Genomic DNA, 22,314 nt, shown 5'->3' on the forward strand with positions numbered 1-22,314 from the left:
GCACTCAATATGCCAGCAAATTTGGGAAACTCAGCAGTGGCCACAGGACTGGAAAAGGTCAGTCTTCATTCCAATCCCAAAGAAAGGCAATGCCAAAGAATGCTCAAACTACTGCACAATTGCACTCATCTCACACGCTAGTAAAGTAGTCATGCTCAGAATTCTCCAAGCCAGGCTTCAGCAATACGTGAACTGTGAACTTCCAGATGTTCAAGCTGGTTTTAGAAAAGGCAGAGGAACCAGAAATCAAACTGCCAACATCCGCTGGATCATTGAAAAAACAAGAGAGTTCCAGAAAAACATCTACTTCCGCTTCATTGACTATGCCAAAGCCTTTGACTGTGTGGATCACAATAAACTGGAAAATTCTGAAAGAGATGGGAATACCAGACCTGCCTCTTGAGAAACCTGGATGCAGGTCAGGAAGCAACAGTTAGAACCGGACATGGAACAACAGACTGGTTCCAAATCGGGAAAGGAGTACATCAAGGCTGTATATTGTCAGCCTGCTTATTTAACTTCTGTGCGGAGTACATCGTGAGGAACGTTGGGCTGGAAGAAGCACAAGCTGGAATCAAGATTGCTGGGAGAAATATCAATAACCTCAGATATGCAGATGACACCACCCTTATGGCAGAAAGTGAAGAGGAACTCAAAAGCCTCTTGAGGAAAGTGAAAGAGGAGAGTGAAAAGTTTGGCTTGAAGCTCAACATTCAGAAAACAAAGATCATGGCATCTGGTCCCATCACTTCATGGGAAATAGATGGGGAAACAGTGGAAACAGTGTCAGACTTTATTTTCTTGGGCTCCAAAATCACTGAGGATGCTGATTGCAGCCAGGAAATTAAAAGATGCTTACTCCTTGGAAGGAAAGTTATGACCAACCTAGATAGCATATTAAAAAGCAGAGACATTACTTTGCCAACCAAGGTCCGTCTAGTCAAGGCTATGGTTTTTCCCGTGGTCATGTATGGATGTGAGAGTTGAACTGAAAAGAAAGCTGATCGCCGAAGAATTGATGCTTTTGAACTGTGGTGTTGGAGAAGACTCTTGAGAGTCCCTTGGACTGCAAGGAGATCCAACCAGTCCATTCTAAAGGAGATCAGTCCTGGGTGTTCTTTGGAAGGACTGATGCTGAAGCTGAAACTCCCATACTTTGGCCACCTCATGCGACGAGTTGACTCACTGGAAAAGACTCTGATGCTGGGATGGATTGGGGGCGGGAGAGAAGGGGACGACAGAGAATGAGATGGCTGGATGGCTTCACCGACTCAATGGACATGAGTTTGAGTGAACTCTGGGAGTCAGTGTTGGACAGGGAGGCCTGGTGTGCTGTGATTCATGGGGTCACAAAGAGTCGGACACGACTGAGCGACTGAACTGAACTGAACTGAGGTTGGTCATAGCTTTTCTTCCAAGGAGCAAGCGTCTTTTAATTTTATGGCTGCAGTCACCATCTGCAGTGATTTCGGAGCCCAAGAAAATAAAGTCTGACCCTGTTTCCACTGTTTCCCCATCTATTTCCCATGAAGTGATGGGACCAGATGCCATGATCTTCGTTTTCTGAATGTTGAGATTTAAGCCAACTTTTTCACTCTCCTCTTTCACTTTCATCAAGAGGCTCTTTAGTTCTTCTTCACTTTCTGCCAGTAGGGTGGTGTCATATGCATATCTGAGGTTATGGATATTTCTCCCAGCAGTCTTGATTCCAGCTTGTGCTTCTTCCAGCCCAGCGTTTCTCATGATGTATTCTGCATATAAGTTAAATAAGCAGGCTGACAATATACAGCCTTGATGTACTCCTTTCCCAATTTGGAACCAGTCCATTGCTCCACGTCTGGTTCTAACTGTTGCTTCTTGACTTGCATACAGATTTCTCAGGAGGCAGGTGAGGTGGTCTGGGATTCCCATCTCTTTAAGAATTTTCCAGTTTGTGGTGATCCACACAGTCAAAGGCTTTAGCGTAGTCAATGAAGCAGAAATAGATGTTCTTCTGGAATTCTCTTGCTTTTTCAATGAATCAACGGATGTTGGCACTTTGATCTAAGGAACGCTAAAATGACAAGCTTTTGGAAAGGAGGACAGATCAGCAGTTGCCTTTCCGGGGTTTGGGGACAAGGTGGGGCAGTGAGATTATAGAAGGACACAGTGGCCATCCTTGTTGGGCCTCTGCAGTGTCTTGTTGGAGATTTCTCAAACCAACCTGGCTGATAAAACCGTATAGAATTTACCACAGACACACACACAGATAGACACACATGCACAAGGAAAGTAAAACTAGGGAAACTGGAACAAGATCAGTGGCTGTAGCAGCACCGCTATCCTGGTTGGGATCTTCTACTTTCTTTTTATAAAATGTTGCTTACCACTGGGGAATCCTGGCTAAGGTGTCCAAGGGCACCTCTGCATTATTTGTCAGAATTGCAAGTGAACCTCTAGTTATCTCAGTAACATTTTCATTTAAAAAAGAAAAAAACCACCATTGCTAGTAATGTTTTCTGCAGAAATGACCAACAGGCAAACAGCATGAGAACCCTGTGCTCCTCAGGGAACTCTTGACGACCAGGGTCAGGCGGCTGGCCTCCTCCCACGCTGTGCTCAGCATTGACACGACCCTGTGCAGCCATCATCCGCGTTAGCAAGTGCAAGAAGCTCTTCTGTTGAGTGAAAACAGTAGATGTGAGAAAAGTACATAGAGTAAAAAATTCTAATTAACAGCCTCGTATACAAAACCCAGGCCAGACATATGGCTAATTGCTTTCACAGTCCCCTCTGGGGGGTTGTGATCACAGATAGCTGTCCATGTTTCCTTTAGTGTTGGCTGGGCTATCAATAGGGACAGTCCTCCTGTTAGGATTAGGCTTCCAGATGAAATAGTTCACCCAGTTACACTTTAAATCAGATAAACAACACTTTTTTAGATCTACTAAATCTAGAAATCCTAGTTACCCACATAAACCCCAAGTTATTTCTACCTTGGAAAATAGAGCCAGTCATCATGGACAGGTGCCTGACGTCTGGGGCCAGCACCTGAACCCACCCGAACCCTCCACACAGTCTGGGCCTGCTCCCACCTGGGCATGCCCCCCCAGGCCCTCCGTCCCACACACTCCCACCGAGGACGCCTGCTGGGATCACCAGAGCTCTCTCTAAAACCGCAGCCTCTCCACAGGGCCATTCGGTCTCGTATCTCTTCCTTCCTGGCCCGTGCCCCCAGCCCCAGGACCTTTGCACCTGAACACTGCACGTGCCCACCCCAGCCTGCTGTCGCTTTTTCTCCTGACTGCGGCACTTACTGCTGCTGTGTTTCCCTGCCCTCTCCCCACACAAAAGGTAAGTCCAGTCCTGTTCCCCCAGTCTCACCAGGGTCACCACTGCCTGCGAGGCACCCCACCTGCAGCCACTCTCCAAGCCCTTCCTGAGTCTTTCTCCTAAAGTCCTTGGGGCGCCTCCTGTAGCGGCCAGGGTCCCCTCATGACTCACCCACACCCCGAGTGGTCTTGTTAACACAGCCACCCTGCCCTTCAAGTCCCCTCGCCGGCAGCCCAGGATCAGCCAAAGCCCAGAGGAGAGCCCCAGGAGCCCCTGCGCCTCGGCAGCAACGGCTAGCCCTCAGCTTCTCAGGGGGCTGGGGGCCCCACCTTGGGCGCCCACCTGGGCAGGCCCCCACGGCCTTCTAAGCAGGAGTGTGGGGCTGGGGGGCACCTGGCAGACGCAGTTCCCCACCCACCCCCACCTCACGGTCCCCCTCCGCCCTACCCAGGGAAGCTGGCACTGCCGTCACTCCAGCGTCTCTGGAAGGGCAGCTAGGCCCCTCGCGATGCCGCCTCAGGGTGGGACGGGCCTCGGGCTACCCCGCCATCAGTGAGGCCTCGGGGTCGCTGTTCCTGGCGCAACCGCCCTGTGCTCGGGCCTCTGGACCACTCACTTCTGACCACCACTCCCCAGGCTGGCAGCACCACGATGGCAGCATGACCTTCTGAGGGCCACCCGGGGTCCCTGTGAAGTCCCTGTGGGGTCCCGGGGGCTCAGCACAGGCCCCGGAAGCTCCTGAGCCCCAGAGAAGGCCGGCCTCGCCCAGCCCTGGGCCCCCTCCGCCCAGAGGAAAACCACGAGAAGCCGCCAACAGCAGGGCACGAAGTGACGATGGAAAACGCTGAGGCTCAGAGAAGTGGAAGCCGCAGAGGCGCTTCCTCTGGGCCCCACTCCCGGCCTCGCCCACCCCAGGAGGCCAGGGGAGTCCCGGGCGGTACGAGGAGGCCTGGGTACCTGCGTGGGCTGGTACCAGGACTTGCGCCCTCCCCCTGGCTTCCTGGGGCGTGGCGCCTGGAGCAGGGCAGGCACGAGGCTGTAGGACAGCAGGCGGGCTCCGGGCGGCGGGCAGCGGACTCAGGTCTGCGGCCTTGACGGCCTCCCTCCCACCCTGGTCTTGGTCCCTCCAAAAGCCCAGACCCAAGCCTGGGATCTCAGTCTACCCCCAACCCCTCTTCCACCCCCAGGCCCCACTGCCCCCCTTGCATCCTCCCCCAAACCCTAAGGACATCACCCCCACTGGAACCGGCAACCATGGAGCAGCGGGGAAACCTCCCCAGCCCGGGCGGCCCATTGCCCCTTTGCCCGCCAGTGTCCCCGCACCCCTTCTCCCAACCTGCAAATGTGCCAACTCCTGGGAGGCTGGGGCGGGTGCGGGTGGGGAGGGCCAAGCTCCCCCAGGTGAGGATTTGGGGTCAGTGTACAGAGTGACTCCGGGATCCAGTTCAGAAAAGCCATGTGGGGCTGCCAGGTGACCCGCTGATGCCTGCCTGGAGAGGGTGGTCCTCGGAGGGGTTCCTAAGCCCCCACCCACCCGGGCCCAGAGCAAAACCTGAGACCTGGACAAACTCCCGAGCGCCCTCCTGTCCGGGCCGCTCTGTCCAGCAGCCCAGATCCACATCTAACATGGGGGGCCGCCCAGAACTGCCTCCTGGGACCGCTGCACAGCTCCCAGACCTCGTGTGACCCCGCTCTGCCCTGCCCGCTCCGCCCTCTCCAGCTCCGATCCTGATCCTCCTTCCGGAGAGGAACAAGGATGCTACCATCTGCCTGGGGTGGGGGTGGTGCTCCCAGAGGACAACGCGGTGAGGGTCTGGTGGTGCTCGGCAGCTTCCCTTCCCTCTGGGCCCACCTGGGGTCTTCTCACCTGACCTGGGGGCAGCTTTCCCCTCCTGCACACACACACACACACACAGCATTCCGGCTGCCCCCAAGGGAAGGCAGGGACATGTGTGAGGACAACAGAGGGGGACCACCTTCAAGGTCCAGAGCCACAAAGACCTGCACTCCAGCAAGGGGGAACCGTGGACTCTGGGACTCAGCCGGAGACAGGCGGGTGTCTGCCCCAAACCCCTATGCAGATGGGGCTCCATGGCACAGCCGCCCTCACTTCAGGCCCGGCCATCAGGACCGTTGATGTGGTCACCAGGGCCGGGTGCCCAGTGGCTTCCACGTGTGACACCATCAACCTCATGTCCCGTGAGCTGGACTTAGAATCTGGTGTGGGGCGAACCCCTTCCAAGGACCACAGTGCAGCCCGCATGGACAAGGAGCCACGAGAGTGCTGCAGGTCAGTCAATCCTCTGCCTCGGTGGCCTCAAAGCCGGTGGCTGGTCACTCTTTATTCCATACGTTGCCTAAGCACGGACGGCACACAGCGCCCAGCACCGGGCAGGAAACATAACCCTCCCTCTTTCCTGGGGCTTCAAGTCTGTGCTCAGAACTCTGTTAAAACACAGGTGCCCGCGCTTCTCTTGTCTAAATTAAAAATAAAGTCCAGCATCTTGGGCTCATCCAGGGTTTGGTTTATGCTGCTGCGTCTCATGTGTATCGTGCCTGGTTTCAGGCCCATGGTGCCCCACTTGGGCATTTAAATTATGCTGTTGTTATTCAGCTCCTCAGTCGCGTCTCTTTGTGACTCCATGGACTGTAGCACTCCTCCGACCTCCACTGTCTCGCAGAGTTTTCTCAGATTCATGTCCACGGGGTCAGTGAGACACGGAACAAAAACCTTTCAAACCCTTCCTGGAAGAGGTGAAAGCAGTCACACCCGGCCATTCTGCAGGTGTGAGAACTGCACGCAGACAGAGGGAGGTGGAACTGGTGTGGCTCTTGGGGAAGGGTTGTCGCCACCTGCCAGGGGAATCTTTTACATCTGTTTTGGATCAGTGCCAGGCCACAGCGGGGTCGCAATCAGCCCACCCAACAAGACGCAGGGAGCCCCTGCTCTTCTCAGCACTGGGCACTGTCCATCATCACAAAGGAAGAGGAGGCCCTGCTCCCCTGGAGTGTTCCTTCTACTCTGAGAGGCTGACCACAAACAGGTCAATGTCAGAGAAGAATGAGGCTGGAAGACGGGGGCGGGGGTGGGGGTATTGCTCTGTAGTGAAAGACCAGAAAGAGCCACGAGATGGCTCCCCAGATGCCATCTGGGCAAAGATCTGCAGAGGTAAAGGGTGAGACAGGCAGACGCGTGGGGAAGAGCATTCCAGTTCAGGAAGAGTCCGTACAGAGGCCCTGAGGTGGGGCCGAAGAGAGCACCGTGTGGCCGGCGCGGGGTCAGCGAGCATGGGCAGGGCAGGGTGGCAGGGGCTGGGCAGTGTGGGCACCCCCACTAAGGTTTTAAGAACTCCAGCTCTGACCATGAGAGAGGAAGACCCATGAGACAGTCAGTGGGGGAACAACAAGCCCTGGGACCAGGTAAGAAGCTGCCCGTTCATCGAGGGCGCGAGCCGGCAACTATTTCCGCAAAGGGCCAGAAAGCAAATACTCCTAGCCTTGCCCGTCACAGGGTCTGTATCGCAGCTCCTCAACGTGGCCTGTGCGGTGAACACAGCTGTAGGTGGCCGGTGAAGCAGAGGGTTCCCCTCTGTTCCGGGAAAACTCCAGTCAGGACAGTGACATTTGAATTTCACAGAATTTTCATGTCATGAAACATTCTTTTGATTTTTCTTCCCAGCCATTGAAAACTGAAAAATCATTCTTAGTTTGGGGTCAAATAAAAAATGCTGGCGGCAGGATTTAGACCACAGCCGTCGTTTGCTGTCCACCCGCCAGCCCCCAGCTTTACAACAGACCTCCAGCACCGTCCAGGGCCAGAGAGAATCCAGACAGAATCCAGCAGCCGCTGGGGTAGCAGAACAGAAGGACCACAACCTGCGGCCACTAACTTCAGACTTGGTGATAAGCAAATTAAAGGAGCGCGGGAGGCGGTCCTAAGTTCTCGCGCGCCCGACTCCGTCGCAGAGGTCAGGCCCCTGGGGCTGGAGTGCGATCACAGGCCAGACAGGCAGGCAGAGCTGCGGGCAGGGGTCGTGGAGGCCGTTGTGGCGGGAGACACGGCCCACTGACCGCACCGGAGCGGACCAGTCATTGCTGAACGAAAGACGTCCTGGCCGTTACAGTGAGACTCGGAATGAACGCATGTCTCGTTCTCATACCAAGTGAGCTGTCGTCTAGAACGAGGTGACAGAAGCAGCTGGAGAACGTATTTGGTCCGTGCATTACTGTGAGTTAGGAAACTGAGTGTCCGGGACAGACCCGGCACCCACGCGTTAAGGTTCGGTCCCTGCGCGCGGCGCGCACGCAGAGCCCCCCGCAGCCCCTCGGCGGGACGGGCGCCGTGCGGGGAAGGCCCGCGCGCCTCTCCAGGCTCCTGCGCGCACCTGTAGGCGGAACCGGGCTCCCGTCGCGCCGCGGCCGCCGATGCCGCGGCCCGCACGCGCCCGCCCCGCCGCCGAGTCACCAGGAAGGCCGCGGGCCCAGCGCCCCGCCAGCGCCCCGGGTACCTCGCGGCCGCCCCGCTGGCCGCCCGGGGGCGGGGCCGGCGCGCGGGGACTGCGCCTGCGCGGCCGGCCCTCGCGGGGCCCGGGGGTGGCTACGCCTGCGCGGTAGGCCCACGCCGGCCCGGGGGCGGGGCGACGCCTGCGCAGTCGGCCCAGACCCGCCCATTAAGCGGCGCCTCGGCGCCTAGAGCCGCCGGGCCGGCCGGGCCGCGGGGAGAGGCGGGCATGCGGGCACTGCGCCTGCGCGCGCCGGCCCCGCCCCCGGCCCCGCCCCGGCCGCGCGGGGCCCTGGGAGGGGTGCAGCGTCCGGCGGCGGCGGCGGAGGCGCGGGAGGGGCCGGGGGCGGACAAAGCCGCGGCCGATGAATGGGGCGCGTCCGCCTGCGCGGCCCTGCGGTCCCCGCGGTGAGTGCGCGGCTCGCGTCCCGGGCCGGCCGTCCAGGCGCGCCGGCGGGGCCGGGGCCGGGGCCGGGGCCGGGGGCCGGGGGCCGGGGCCGCAGGGCGAGGCCGGGGCCGGGCCGGGCGGGCGCGGGGTCGCCGGCGCGGGGCGCGGCTGGGGCGGCGGACTCGGCCTCTGCGCGCGGACGCCGCTCCGGCTGCGCGCCCCGCGGCCCCGGCCCGCTGACAGCGGGGCTCCCGGGGCGCCTCTTCCGGCCGCGCGGCTGGCGGGGCGAGCGCGAGGCGGCGGGCGCGGGCGCCGACCCCGGGCTGGCGCGGGGACGGGCGTGCCGGCCGGGCGGGCTCTCCGGCCGCCCCCGCGGCGGGCCCCGGGCCGCAGTCGTCCTGGGGTGGGGTCGCCGGCCGGCAGGCAGGTGCGCGGTGAGTGTCCGCCCGCCGCGGGCCGCCCTACGCGCCGTGTCTCTGGGCGTCCCCCCAGCCCGGTGCGATGTTTCGTTTGCTGTGCGCGCCCGGGAAGGGGCAGCCGGGGCCTCGTTTACGCGGCTCAGCTCGCGAGGCGCTCCTCGTCTCTGCACGCTTCTGATGCTTCTCGGTTAAGTGCGTGGTTCTGGGTATGACATTCAAGTGGAAGAGGTGAAAGCCCGAATGAAACTGCAGAGCAGAATTTCGAGCGTTGCTCCAGTTGCCGTGGGGTTTTTTTTAAGACCCAAGTGATGACGGAGTCATTTGTGTATCTTCTTTTGTTTCTGCGACCCACACCATGCTGCTTGCTTAAGAGAATTGCCAGCCCCCTACACTCTCCTTGCATTTTGGGTGACTGTCCGTAGACACACATACGTGTACTTCTCTGCAAGCAAAGCCCTGCCCAGGTGGGCCATCAGGAGAAGCTTCTGTGGGCATTCTCAAGTTCGTAAAAAAGGGAAGTTATTTGTTTTGAAGTTAACTCTGATCAGATCAAGTCCATAGGTTTGAAAAACGCATCTCAGACTTGCATGAAACCAGTTTGCTAAGGTATTCTTGTGACTTTCTATATTTATTTTTGATGTCTTCTCTACCTCATGGTGTTAAAATTAGAAGAGGAGGAAGGATTTAGTTGGAGTTTTTAAAAAGCGTTCTGAACAAGCCAAATTGCAGTTATGACTTAATTTCCATGCAGAGTTGTCTGGTGAGAAGGAGACTGCTGTCACCAGTTCATACTCGGGGTCTGCCACAGGCTGTCTGTGCAGGGGTGCACGCTTCCTGTAATCCTTAAACAGATGGTATCTGCTGGTGGTAGTTTACATTTTCTCAGGAAAAGATGGAGCACAAGTTATGAGATCCTGCGAGTCTTCAGGAAGTTAATCTCCTGTATTGGAGGAAAGCACAGACTTTGAGTCCACATCACCACACACGGACTGGTAATTCCTGATGTTTTGGGGCGTGAAAAGTCTGCCCTGATTTTTCATGTCACCACACACAGGAGGTTCGTGAGTGGCTCTCACCGTGCCAGGAGTGCTCCTGAAGTGCTGGGATGGGTTTGAGGGGAACCGCTGGGGTCGTGGATTGAACCCTGTGTCCGTGCAGAGGCGCCGAGGCAGCTGTGCTCAGTACGTGGTGAAGGGCGTGTGTGTTGTCTTTCAGGTCCCTGCCTGGCGTGGAAGCTGGAGAGTGAGCAGACCTGGGCAGCGGAGCTGCGGGAGCACGAGACGCTGTGACCATGGTCAGTCTGTCCTCCCCGCCACTCTCGTCTGCGTGTCTCTCTGCCTGGCCTCAGCTCGTTCTTCTCAGCTCTGCTCTGACTCCCTCCTTCAGTGTGAAGACTGCCGGGCTGGGGCAGGGGGCAGTGTGCGCAGGCATACCGGAGGGCGCCTGCCAGGGTTGGCTGGGGCCCCTCCGACTGTCGCTCAGCAGCGCCGTTTCCTCCTAAGCTTCTCTGCACAAGGCACGCAGCTGAGAGGCGACGGTCGTTCTCCCGGTGACTGCTTGATGTCTCAGGCACTATTTAAATCCCAGGAGTCGAAGTAAGCTGTAGGAAGCATTGTTTCTGTTTACGGTTGGTGTCTTACTGAGTTCAGCTGCACGGAGTCCTGCCCCGACCACCCGGTGGCCACCCATCAGTGTCCGGGTGACAGCAGACTTCCTGTCAGGCAGCTTCCAGAGCCTCAGCCCCTTCTACTTCCCTGTCTTCCCCTCCCCTGTCCCGTAGGCCGCGTCACTGCCCGATTTCCATCGCGCGGGAGTGTTTAGATCACTTCTGGCTGACTCGGATGTGGGCTGGTGTCCTGGACGGCATCGTTAGGAATGAAAGGAAAAGAAAGTCTCTTCTCCTTTCTCCTGTTTCCGAGGCAGAGGGCCCCAGGAGGGCTGGCGATGCCTGCCTCCGCACGAGGGTTCTCTCCTCTCGCCTGGCACTATTCTACCCGCTGGGTGCACGGTCGTGGTGGGGATGGACAGAGAAGACGGTGGAGCGAGCTCTTTGGAGAGCTCAGGAAGAGCTCTGGCAGAGCACAGGCAGGCGTGGGCAAGGGTGATGGGCAGTGTGAGAAGTGTGCTCTCGGAAGACCGCTTGGAGAGGAAAGGTCCTTTGCATCCTGCGCCGAGGGGTCCGGGGGCGGTGGAGGGGAGGCCCTGCTTGAGAAGCGGCAGTGAGGTGCGGAACCTGGCCCCGGCATTCAGGCCATCTCCTGTCGTAAGGCCCATCCCCCGCCTTGCTCAGGTGTTCACCCAGCCTGGGTTCCGCTCTCCTTTCGGTGAAGGCCTTTCAGCAGCCGCCTGCCCCCCCAGCGCAGTCTGTGCACCCCAGAAACCGAAGAGGCCGGCCCGGGGCGGGGCGTCCCCTGCTGACCCCGGGCGCTGCCTGCGATGGCTCCTCCATCCGAGTGGCCCTGCCCAGCCCTGCCCTGCCTGCTCCAAGCCCGAAGGCCTCAACGGAGGGCCTGTCCTCACTCAGGGCCTGGTGACTGAACCTGACCCGCGGGTTGGCCTGCTGGGAGGGAGCAGCCTGGGGCGCGTGCTGTTTGGAGCTGGAGCTCGGGTGCCGTGCGGTCACACGCAGACACTTGAATCACGTCTAGCGGCAGCCCGCCACAGCGACCCATCAGACCTGTGGCTGGTGGGACCGCCCACTGCCCCAGAGAAGCCGCTGATACTGAGTGGAAGGCCCTCGAAGCCAGAGCGGAGCCAGCCCGGCGGCCCTGGTGTGTGACCTGGAGTGTCTCGGGGTGGCCAGGGGCCGCAGTCCTGCACGAAGCCCGTGTGCCTGCTTGGACCGCGCTTTGTTTCCAGTGCCCCGCCCCATCTTGAGGAGGTGGCTCCGGGTCTGGGTCTCTGAGTTCGGCCTCCGTCCGGCGCTCGGGCTCCGCGCGGCCAGACCTGGGTGGTCGTTTCTCTGCACCTGAGGCAGCTCCTCCCCGGGAAGATGTTAGCCGTGGCTCTGCACCCTCAGCAGCTGCGGCTCACTCTCGGTGTGGACCAGATCTGCGTTGGTAGCCTTGGTGGGAAGGCTGCCACGTGCGAGGGTGAGGCCGCCCGGGTGTGGGGTGGCGCTGGTGCCTGAGCTGTGCCCAGCAGTTCCCAGGAGCCCCGGGCTCGGGCTGCAGGCCCGTGTACGTGTCCTGAAGGCTGGGCGGAGGGTTGGGAGCAGGTCCAGGTGCCGCTGCTCCAGCCCTGAGCTGGCGCGCGTCCCCCACCCGTGCTCTCGGACTCTGAGGGGACGGCAGGGATCACTGCACGCTGCTGCGCGTCCTTCCCAGAAAGGCGGTCCAGTGGCTCGCACTGCCGCTTCAGCACGTCGCCGTGAGGGCCTGGGCTCGGTCCCTGGGCAGGGGCCCGAGGTCCTGCAAGCCGCGTCCCACCCCCAGAGGACGAAAGGAGAGGCGAAGGGCCGCTCTCGCCCCAGCAGTACCGCCGTGGAGGGAGTGAACGGCAGTCTTCGTGGAGTTCAGCAGCCAGGCCGCAGTCTGGTTTCCCCACTCGGGACACTGACTTTTTGAAGAGACTAGGCCAGTTGTCTTGCAGAGATGTCCCTGTTTTCTGGGTCTGTTTGCCATTTTCTGCTTTGCCGTTGACAGTTGACGCTTGAACAACACGGCAGGCAGTTGGGGGCCGCCCTCCGCATGGTTGGCAGTCCAAGGATAAGTTGCAGCTGGCCCCTGTGGCTCCCGCCGGGGACCCCACGTCTTCAGGCGGTGGTGCTGGGCCTCCTGTGCACTGCCTTCAGACTGTCCTGTTGGGACGGACCCCGCTCTGTCGGGCTGTGGTACCTTCCCCTGCCTTTCACATGTGTTTCCCTTGACCCTAACACTTGAGAAAGGTGGAGCGCTGCGCCTTCTCCCCTCCTCACCCCTTTCCAGGGAGCAGTGGCTGCAGTGTCCCCCCCTGTGGCAGGTGTTTTCATTTTTCCTTTTGATTCTTGAGTATCAGTGCAGACTGGCAGATTTATCCGTTACATTTTAGTCCGCTGAAGTCTTCTCTCTTTGTTGTAGCGTTCAGACAGTCATGAGCGACCCATGGGAGCCCCGCGGAGCTGGCTCCGGGCACCGTCCTGGCGGCACGTCCTTTCTGCAGCCTTTCTCTTGTTTCCAGAGCTGCAGTTGGCTCTTTCTGCAGAGCGCTGTGGTCCCCGTCAGTGCAGGAGGGTGTTTAGAAACCAGAATCCAGGCACCAGGTGTGTTCAGTGTGCCTGTGCGTTACTGCAGCTTTACGCGCTGGTCTAGTGCACGGAGCTCAGAGATAAATGTTTAAAACATCGAGTTCATACTGATATTTTCAAGACAAATTTAAAATTATATCGTTTTACTTAATTTCTTTGTTTTTTTTATTATATCTTTTTCGTATCCTGAAAATTTTTATTCTTAATGGCATTGGCATAGTTCTTGTTTTGTGCTAAAGTACACATAACACAGGTAAAATGAAAGTATTATGTTGCTGCTGCTAATGAAATCACTTAGCAAACTTTGAGTTTTTGGTTTTAGCGCATATTCTGCTTCGGGTGAATAAAGTCCTGTGTGTTAAAGCCTCTTGGTGAACATTCTTTGTTTGCGGCATGGTTGCTTATTTGATACGCCTTTAGATTTCACACTTGAAATTTTCTATATTTTAATGCAGAGTTAATCATCCTGCTCAAAAGTCAACATTATATAAAATGTACAATCAGAAAGCTCACTTGCATTCCTGTCTCCTCTCCTCTTTATAGGCAGCCATCTTTATTTCTGCTTTATTCTGCAAAATAAGCGTGTAAGTTGCTTCAGTCGTGTCCGACTCTTTGCAACCCCATGGACTGTAGCCCGCAAGGTTCCTCTGTCCATGGGATTCTCCAGGCAAGAATAGCGGAGTGGGTAGCCATGCCCTCCTCCAGGGGATCTTCCCGACCCAGGGGTCAAACGTGCATCTCTTACGTCTCCTACGTTGGTTGACAGGTTCTTTACCACCAGCGCCAACTGAGAAGCCCCAAAATAAGCACGTCACACATGCATTAATGTTTGTAACTTACCTTGTTTTCCCTCCTGTCGTTTACATCATAAAATGTAACAGGCACTGTTTACCCTGTGTGTCTTGCTTTTTTTCAGTGGTCTGTGTATGTGTTGGGCTTCCCTGGTGGCTCAGCTGGTAAAGAATCCGCCCGCAATGCAGGAGACCTGGGTTGGGACAATCCCCTGGAGAAGGGAATGGCAACCCACTCCAGTATCCTTGGCTAGAGAATCCCATAGACAGAGGAGCCCGGCAGGCTACAGTCCATGGGGTCGCAAGAGCTGGACGAGACTGAAGCGACGGGGATGCACGTATGTATCAGGCCTTAGTAGGGGTGTGTGGGTGGTTTTGCAGCCTGACTGTGGAACTGCAGACCTGACCTGGGACAAGTGTCGCTGTGTGTCTGATGAGATGGTCTTCAGAGTCTGTCCCTGGACATGTGGTTACTGGGTCCTTGGGTGAGTGTGACTTGGTAGGGGTCTCCAGCATCCTCGCTGGGGTGCTGCCGAGCTTTGGAGCCTTTCCCACTTGATTGGGTGAGAAGGCTTGAAGTCTTTTCCTTTCACCTGCTCCACCTGCAGCATGAGGGACGGAGAAGCATGCACTGCCTGGCCGTGTATTCTTGGTGTCCCAGTGGGCAAGGGCCTGCACGGAAGCCGGTCACTGTGTTAGGAAGCCTCTGAGTCCGCAGCTGCTGCAGGGCAGGAACTGGGACGCGTGTACATGGGATCCTGCTCTGACAGGCACTCCTGCCTCACAGCAGCCTGGAAGGTGCTTTCTTTAATTCTTCGCATGAAAAATAACTGTATGTTCCCCAAGTCAGAACACACGCCTGGAATTGAAACACGGTATTTGTTCTAGCCTGTGCAGAGACCCTCTGATTGGCTGCCTTTGCCTTTAGGTGCTTTGCTCTCGGAGCGGAAATCCGCAGTCAGTCTCGGGAGACCTGGCTCTGGATCTGTCCTCTGTGCCTCTCCTCCCTCCTGTCTCTGGTCAGTTCAGGAGGCTGTGCTCCCTGCCGAGTGGAGCCCCACACTGCTCATCACCAGCTTCAGAGTGACCCTCTGGCTGTTGGGGATGGGGGGGCGGCTGCATGGCCCCGCACAGGGAGGCCCACCACATCCGTCGTAGGAGGAGGCTGTTTCACCCGCTGCCCGTGATCACCGTTTGACTTTCCTGTTGATGATTTTCCTGCGGGCTAGTTCTTACTTGCTGGACATGGAAGCCGGACCGCAGGACAGCTGGTTCTGGATGCCACCCAGGCGCCGTCACTAGATGGCCGTCACCTTTCAAGGCCAGAGGAGCATCTCCAGAGCTCTGGACAGGTGACCAAAACCAGGCTGTTCCTCACACCCGTGTAGGATCATCCGCGGCGCCTCAGGTACATAATCCTCCTGCGGTGTGAAAAGTAAAGCCAACATCCTTTTTTGCCTTTCTAAATATTTAGTGCAAAAATAGTAGAAAAAGTGGTAGTAAACTGCTAGAGCCAATGACAGCATTTTTCCTAAAACAGAAACATCAGGGGCTTCCCTGGTGGTCCAGTGGTCGGGCTCTGCTTCCACTGCAGGGGGCGTGAGTTCAGTCCCTGGTCAGGGAACCAAGATACCCGTGCAGCCAAAAGGAAAAATAGAAACATCCCACGTACGATGTTGAGCCAGTGTGTAGAGAACTGGTCCAGCAGTAGAGGGAGACATAAACTGGAGGCGGCGGGCTCCCCTGAGAGCCCCGTCCCGGGCGCATGCTGGCGGCACCCCTGGCACAGGCCCTGGGTCTGGCCAGGGCGGTCCCCGCCGACAGCACCGTGGTCCAACGAGTCTTCCCTGCCCTTGGTCTCCTCGGGGTGGGCGGTGGGCTCAGGTTGCTCTCTAGGGAGACCACTTCTGGCGGTTGTGTTGCCCCCTCGGGAGATGCCTTGTGTGTGGCCCCCCAGGGGTGCACCCAGTGTGGGCGTTGATCAGCACCCTGTGCGAGGCAGAGCCACTCGGCTGAGTTCCTGCGTCTCTGTTCGCAAGCTGGGCGTGGAGTGGGAGCCCTGCCCTGGTTCTCTGTTGCTATAGCTGATGTAAGGAGCTGAGGGTGAATTTCTCTGTCGCTTCTCAAAATAGTGAGTCATTTGCCTTCCTGTCATCCTCCAGAGATGACCGGTTGAGGATTTTATTTGGGATTATGCATTAATAGACTTAAACTTTTGATGAACGTTGATGTATGCTGCTGACCCTTATTTATGTGCAGTTTCACTTTTTGGACAGGGGGAGCCCTTCGGGTTGACGCCTGGATCCTTCCCACGCTGCCCTCGTCCCCTCGCAGAGGTCCTGGCTCCCTGGTTTCCCAGAGCGTCCTCGGCTCACGTGGTCCTCGGGAACCTCGGCTCCTTTAGTGGGAGACGTGTTTGAGAGCTGTAGTCTGGAGGTTGCGGGGGTCGCTGCTCTCAGGACTTTGCACCAAGCAGAGCTGGGTGGGTCCCGCTCCCAGGACTGCGGGATGTGCGTCTGGCCTTCCCGGTCTGTCTCTGCGAGGACGAGGGGCACCGGATCCCGCCTCCCCCTCTGCATGCGGCCCTGTCCTTGCTGAAGGCAGCTCAGTGTCTCTGGCCGAGGGACCCGCGTGTTGTCCAGCTGCCTCCCTCGGGCTCAGGGCCAACGCTATAGCGCTGCGCTGCTCCTGCCTTCTCTCCCGGGACCCTCACTCTGCGTCCTGCAGGGAAGATGCCATGAGCACTCCGTTCCCCGGTCGACTTCTCAGGAAGGACTCGGGGAGGGATATCTCCTGAATTCTTGCTTGTTGATAATAGTTTCTCTGCGTCCTCTGTACTTGAATGCCAGGTTGACTGGAGGTAAAACACGTGGCTCACGTGTTTTTTCCTTGAACATGTTAAACGTGTTATTCTGCTGTCTTATAGCGTAGAGCGTTGCTGTCAGACTCGTGACAGTGTGCTCCCCCTACAGATGGCCTGGCTTTTGCCTGCGCGGCCTCCCTCCCCGCCAGGGGCTCCCCTCGAACACGCCTGTGTGCCCACTGTCACAGGCGCTGGCCCCTGCTCTGCGGCGTGCTCTCCCGTTGCTTCGCTACCTTTGTCCCGCACTGCGTCCCGGCTGTGCCGGCTCTCACTGCTCGGGCCTCTCTCGTTGCTCTGAACAGGCGCCGCGCTAGTTGTGGCGTGCAGGCTTCTCACTGCAGCGGCTTCTCTCGTCGCAGAGCACGTGCTCTGGACTCGTGGACTCGGGAGTTGCAGTTCCCGGGCTCTAGAGACGGGCTCAGTGGCTCCGGCGCACGGGCGTAGCTGCCCTGTGGCATGTGGAATCCTCCTGGATCGGGGATCAAACCGGTGTCCCCTGCATTGGCAGGAGGATTCTCCACCACAGAGCCAGCAGGGAAGCCCACGATGCTCTTTCAGTACACCTTGTTATTGCAGAGTTTTCAGTCATCTGTTCTCCCGCCCTGTCCCCCTTTTTTGTGGGGAAACACCTTCATTATACGTATGTTGGATTTTCTTTACCTGAGTTTTAAATTGGTCAGCTTCTGCTGAGTCTTCTTTTACTCCATTTATTTTTCATTAAATTTTTTCTTTCATAAACTCTTCCGTTGATCTGAAGCAATCCTCTGTGGAGTTTATTTGTTCTCTTATTGATTGTGACTTAGTCTTTATTCTAAAATGACATTTTACTTCTATTTGTAATAGTTTCTTAGGATCTGTCACCTCATCTCAGTGTTTTTCTATCTTGATTTATTTTCTTCTTTTGTATTATTTTCTTAATTTTGTTAGCGTCTTTTGAAATAAGTTACTCAATTTCACTTAATCTGTGTTTATATTTTTCCAGTGTGCTTTCATTGTCTGTAGAGATGTTTTTCCGTCTTCATTACTGTTTCTCTCATCCTTATGTAGGATTTAATCTTGACCCTTTTTTGTTGTTTATTGTATTAGTTTTCTAGTGGTGCTTTAACGAATTATCAGACTTGGTGGTTGAAGACAGCATACATTTGGAGGCTGGCAGTCTGAGCTCGGAGCCCTGGGCTTCAGTCACGGTGCTGACAGGCTTCCCTCCTGGCGGCCTGGCAGAGGGTGGCTCCTCGCCCTTCACTTCCAGAGGCCCCTGCGTCCCTGCGGATGGCCCTGCCCTCCATCTTCAAAGCCAACGACACCACGTCTCTCACCTTCCACAGTCATGTTTTCATGTCTCTCCTCTGCCTCTTTCTTTCACTTTTGAAGACCCTTGGGTTTACCCAGATAGTCCAGGGTTCAGTTCAGTTCAGTTGCTCAGTCGTGTCCGACTCTTTCGACCCCATGAACCGCAGCACGCCAGGCCTCCCTGTCCATCACCAACTCCCGGAGTTCACTCAAACTCATGTCCATCGAGTCGGTGATGCTATCCACCATCTCATCCTCTGTTGTCCCCCGCTCCCCCCGCCTTCAATCTTTCCCAGCATCACAGTCTTTTCCAGTGAGTCAACTCTTCACATCAGGTGGCCAAAGTATTGGAGCTTCAGCTTCAGCATCAATCCTTCCAATGACTATTCAGGACTGATTTCCTTTAGGATGGACTGGTTGGATTTCCTTGCAGTCCAAGGGACTCTCAAGAATCTTCTCCAACACCACAGTTCAAAAGCATCAATTCTTCGGCACTCAGCTTTCTTTATAGTCCAACTCTCACATCCATACATGACCACGGGAAAAACCATAGCCTTGACTAGACGGACCTTTGTTGGCAAAGTAATGTCTCTGCTTTTTAATATGCTGTCTAGGTTGGTCATAACTTTCCATCCAAGGACCAAGCATCTTTTAATTTCATGGCTGCAGTCACCATCTGCAGTGATTTTGGAGCCTCAAAAAATAAAGTCTGTCACTGTTTCCATTGTTTCCCATATATTTCTGATGAACTGATGGGACCAGATGCCATGATCTTAGTTTGCTGAATGTTGAGCTTCAAGCCAACTTTCTCACTCTCCTCTTTCACTTTCATCAAGAGACGTTTTTAGTTCCTTTTCACTTTCTGCCATAAGGGTGGTGTCATCTGCATATCTGAGGTTATTGATATTTCTCCGGGCAGTCTTGATTCCAGCTTGTGCTTCTTCCAGTCCAGCATTTTCTCATGATGTACTCTGCATATAAGTTAAATAAGCAGGGTGACAATATACAGCCTTGATGTACTCCTTTCCCGATTTGGAACCAGTCTGTTTTTCCATGTCCAGCTCTAACTTGCTTCCTGACCTGCATCCAGATTTCTCAAGAGGCAGGTCAGGTGGTCTGGTATTCCCGTCTCTTCAAGAATTTTCCAGTTTGTTGTGATCCACGCAGTCAAAGGCTTTGGCATAGTCAGTAAAGCAGAAGTAGATGTGTTTCTATAACTCTCTTGCTTTTTTGATGATCCAACGGATGTTGGAAATTTGATCTCTGGTGCCTCTGCCTTTTCTAAAACCAGCTTGAACATCTGGAAGTTCATGGTTCATGTATTGCTAAAACCTGGCTTGGAGAATTTTGAGCATGACTTTACTAGCGTGTGAGATGGGTGCAATTGTGCGGTAGTTTGAGCATTCTTTGGCATTGCTTTTCTTTGGGATTGGAATGAAAACTGATCTTTTCCAGTCCTGTGGCCACTGCTGAATTTTCCAAATTTGCTGGCATATTGAGTGCAGCACTTTCACAGCATCATCTTTTAGGATTTGAAATAGCTCATCTGGAATTCCATCACCTCCACTAGCTTTGTTCATAGTGATGCTTTCTAAGGCCCACTTGACTTCACATTCCAGGATGTCTGGCTCTAGGTGACTGATCACTCCATCGTGATTATCTGGGTCGTGGAGATCTTTTTTTGTACAGTTCTTCTGTGTATTCTTGCCATCTCTTCTTAATATCTCCTGCTTCTGTTAGGTCCATACCATTTCTGTCCTTTATTGAGCCCATCTTTGCATGAAATGTTCCCTTGGTACCTCTAATTTTCTTGATGAGATCTCTAGTCTTTCCCATTCTATTGTTTTCCTCTCTTTCTTTGGACTGATCACTGAGGAAGGCTTTCTTATCTCCCCTTGCTATTCTTTGGAAATCTACATTGAAATGGGAATATCTTTCCTTTTCTCCTTTGCTTTTCATTTCTCTTCTTTCACAGGTATTTGTAAGGCCTCCTCCAACAGCCATTTTGCTTTTTTGCATTTCTTTTCCATGGGGATGGTCTTGGTCCCTGTCTCCTGTACAATGTCACGAACCTACGTCCATAATTCTTCAGGCACTCTGTTATCAGATCTAGTCCCTTAAATCTATTCCTCACTTCCACTGTATAATCATAAGGGATTTGATTTAGGTCATACCTGAATGGTCTAGTGGTTTTCCGTACTTTCTTCAATTTCAGTCTGAATCTGGCAATAAGGAGTTCATGATCTGAGCCACAGTCAGCTCCTGGTCTTGTTTTTGCTGACTGTATAGAGCTTCTCATGTTTGGCTGCAAAGAATATAATCAGTCTGATTTTGGTGTTGACCATCTGGTGATGTCCATGTGTAGAGTCTTCTCTTGTGTTGTTGGAAGAGGGTGTTTGCTATGACCAGTGCCTTCTCTTGGCAAAACTCTATTAGCCTTCGCCCTGCTTCATCCCGTGCTCCAAGGCAAAATCTGCCTGTTACTCCAGGTGTTTCTTGAGTTCCGACTTTTGCTTTCCAGTCCCCTATGATGAAAAGGACATCTTTTTTGGGTGTTAGTTCTAGAAGGTTTTGTAGGTTTTCATGGAACCGTTCAACTTCAGCTTCTTCAGCATTACTGGTCGGGGCGTAGACTTGGATCACCGTGATACTGAGTGGTTTGCCTTGGAGACGGACAGAGAGCATTCTGTCCTTGGGATCGCACGGACCGCAGCCTCGTCCTGCTCAGTGAGTCGTTCTCAGGCAGTCCCGCTGAGTGGGCCAGGAAGCTGGGCCCACTGGGTGCCGTGGGCTTCGGCCGCGCCGTGCCCATGCTGCTCTTGTGCTGTGTGTCACGGCTCCCGTGGGGGTTTCTCTGCCTCAGCGACGCCCTTGTGCCCCTCCTTCGGTAAACGTTGCCTGGTGACACGCTCTGTGTATGGTTTTGCCAACAGTGTTTTTATGTCATGTTAATTCTTGTAGGAATGAACTCTGGTTTGGCTCCCCACCCCGCCCAGCTCTGAAGACATGCTTCTTGTCTCCTGGTTTACACGGCTGCTCTTGAAAAGTCAGTACTCTATCCGGTTATTTTTGCTTGAGACGGTTCCTGTGGCTGTGTTGCAGTGTGTATTAGGAAGATGGGTGTAATGAGCCCATGCACGCATCACCCAGCTTAGGCAGACAGACAGACGGACGCATGGCCATTCCTGTTCTGTGCTCCCCTCTCGGTTATTTCAAAGCAGATACACAGTCGTATTTCATCTGGGTGTTTTCCAGTTAGTGTCTTGGGAAGACGGGATTCTTTCAACAGTCTTCTGCACAGTGTCTTTCTACCTTAAGAGACTAAGAACTCCTTCATATCAGGTGTTAACTCAGGGCCCAGGTCTCCCGCCTTGTCCAGGGACTGCGCGTGCGTGTTGGCTGGTCCGCGCTGGGTTTCCAGTGGCTCCTTAAAGGAGCTGCCTGTTTGTCCTGCTGCAGCCACCCCGCGGTCTGAGTTCCTCCCACCGGCGGCGCTGAGCTGGGCTCCCCCATCCCTCCTCATTTGTCTCTCTGTGCTGCTGCTTATTTTTTTTCTCTTTAAATCTTGCTTGGGGTTTGCAGGGATTCTTGGCTCTGGCCTGCAGTCTTTGATCAGCACTGCGCTTTCTTTTCTCACCCTTTTCCGCTACGGTGCACCGGAGCGCACCAGACAGGAGGCCCTTGTCTGTGCACTCTGCGTGTCCTGGCCCGCGTCTGCTCACCCCAGACTCTGCTCCTGCCCCCGCCCCCGCCCCCGCAGCCACTAGTCTGACCTCTTGGTGAGTCTGTCTGTCTCGTGGGTGAATTCCTTGTGTCGTAGTTCAGGTCCCACCTGTGAGTGCGTGCCCTGGCGCCTGTCTCCATCTCTGCCTTCACTTAGCGTGAGCCTGTGGGGTCACACAGAGTCGGACACGACTGAAGTGACTTAGCAGCAGTAGCAGTAGCTCCAGGTCCATCCGGGTCACCGTGTTTGTAGCCACAGCCCTTCCTGCACGCATGTCTTCTGTCCACCACCCCCAGCCCCTCGGACCTGCAGCGCTCCAGGAGCAGCAGCGGCCGGTTTTCCCCGTGCGCCCCAGACACGTTTCACAGCCTCTCTGCCCGTGCCCTTTAGTGTAAAAGGAGACACATCACACTGAACCTTCCTTGAAAGATTGTCACGTGGCTTAAGTGAGCCTGCACAGGCCGAGCAGGTAAAAGAGGGCCCGCAGGAAGCAGTCCACGCCCATCTCCCCAGGCTCTTGCCCCAAGAGTCTTCGGAGAGCCTCAGGGTCAACCGAGAATGGAACGTTTACCTCGAAGGGAGAAGACCTGGTTCCTCCCAGACCAGAGAGGAACAGGACAGAGGTGGTGTCCGGGCTGGCCAGATGGCAGGGAGCTCAAGGCAGCCGACCTTGCCCTGTGACTCTCCTAGGACGGCAGCACCTTTCCATGGAGGCCTGAAGACCTCTGTCACACAGCAGCCCGTGGCCTGCCCTTCTGCCTTGCGGGGCCCCGTCAGGAGCAGGAGCAGAGACGGTACTAA

At 55.7% G+C, this 22,314-nt stretch overlaps 1 protein-coding gene across 6 annotated transcripts in view; it reads left to right on the forward strand.

The window, feature by feature from the left end:
- Window positions 1-8,087: 8,087 nt before the first annotated feature.
- The window catches only part of ZBED4 (zinc finger BED-type containing 4), a 28,192-nt gene continuing 13,965 nt past the window's right edge, over window positions 8,088-22,314 (forward strand). For 2 of the 6 annotated variants that reach the window (XM_088837585.1, XM_055395364.2), the window contains exons 1-2: window positions 8,088-8,221; window positions 9,836-9,914. The gene's annotated coding sequence lies outside the window, so the exon portion shown is untranslated. Of the gene's footprint in view, window positions 8,222-9,835; window positions 9,915-13,761; window positions 14,435-14,564; window positions 15,045-22,314 lie in introns of all 6 variants that reach the window. The other 4 variants (XM_055395365.2, XM_088837584.1, XM_055395368.2 and 1 more) reach the window with 4 other exon arrangements.

Source organism: Moschus berezovskii, chromosome 6, assembly GCF_049115385.1.
Source record: "Moschus berezovskii isolate FMDL1 chromosome 6, NW_MosBer_1.0, whole genome shotgun sequence".
In the NCBI taxonomy this organism is placed as follows: Eukaryota; Metazoa; Chordata; class Mammalia; order Artiodactyla; family Moschidae; genus Moschus; species Moschus berezovskii.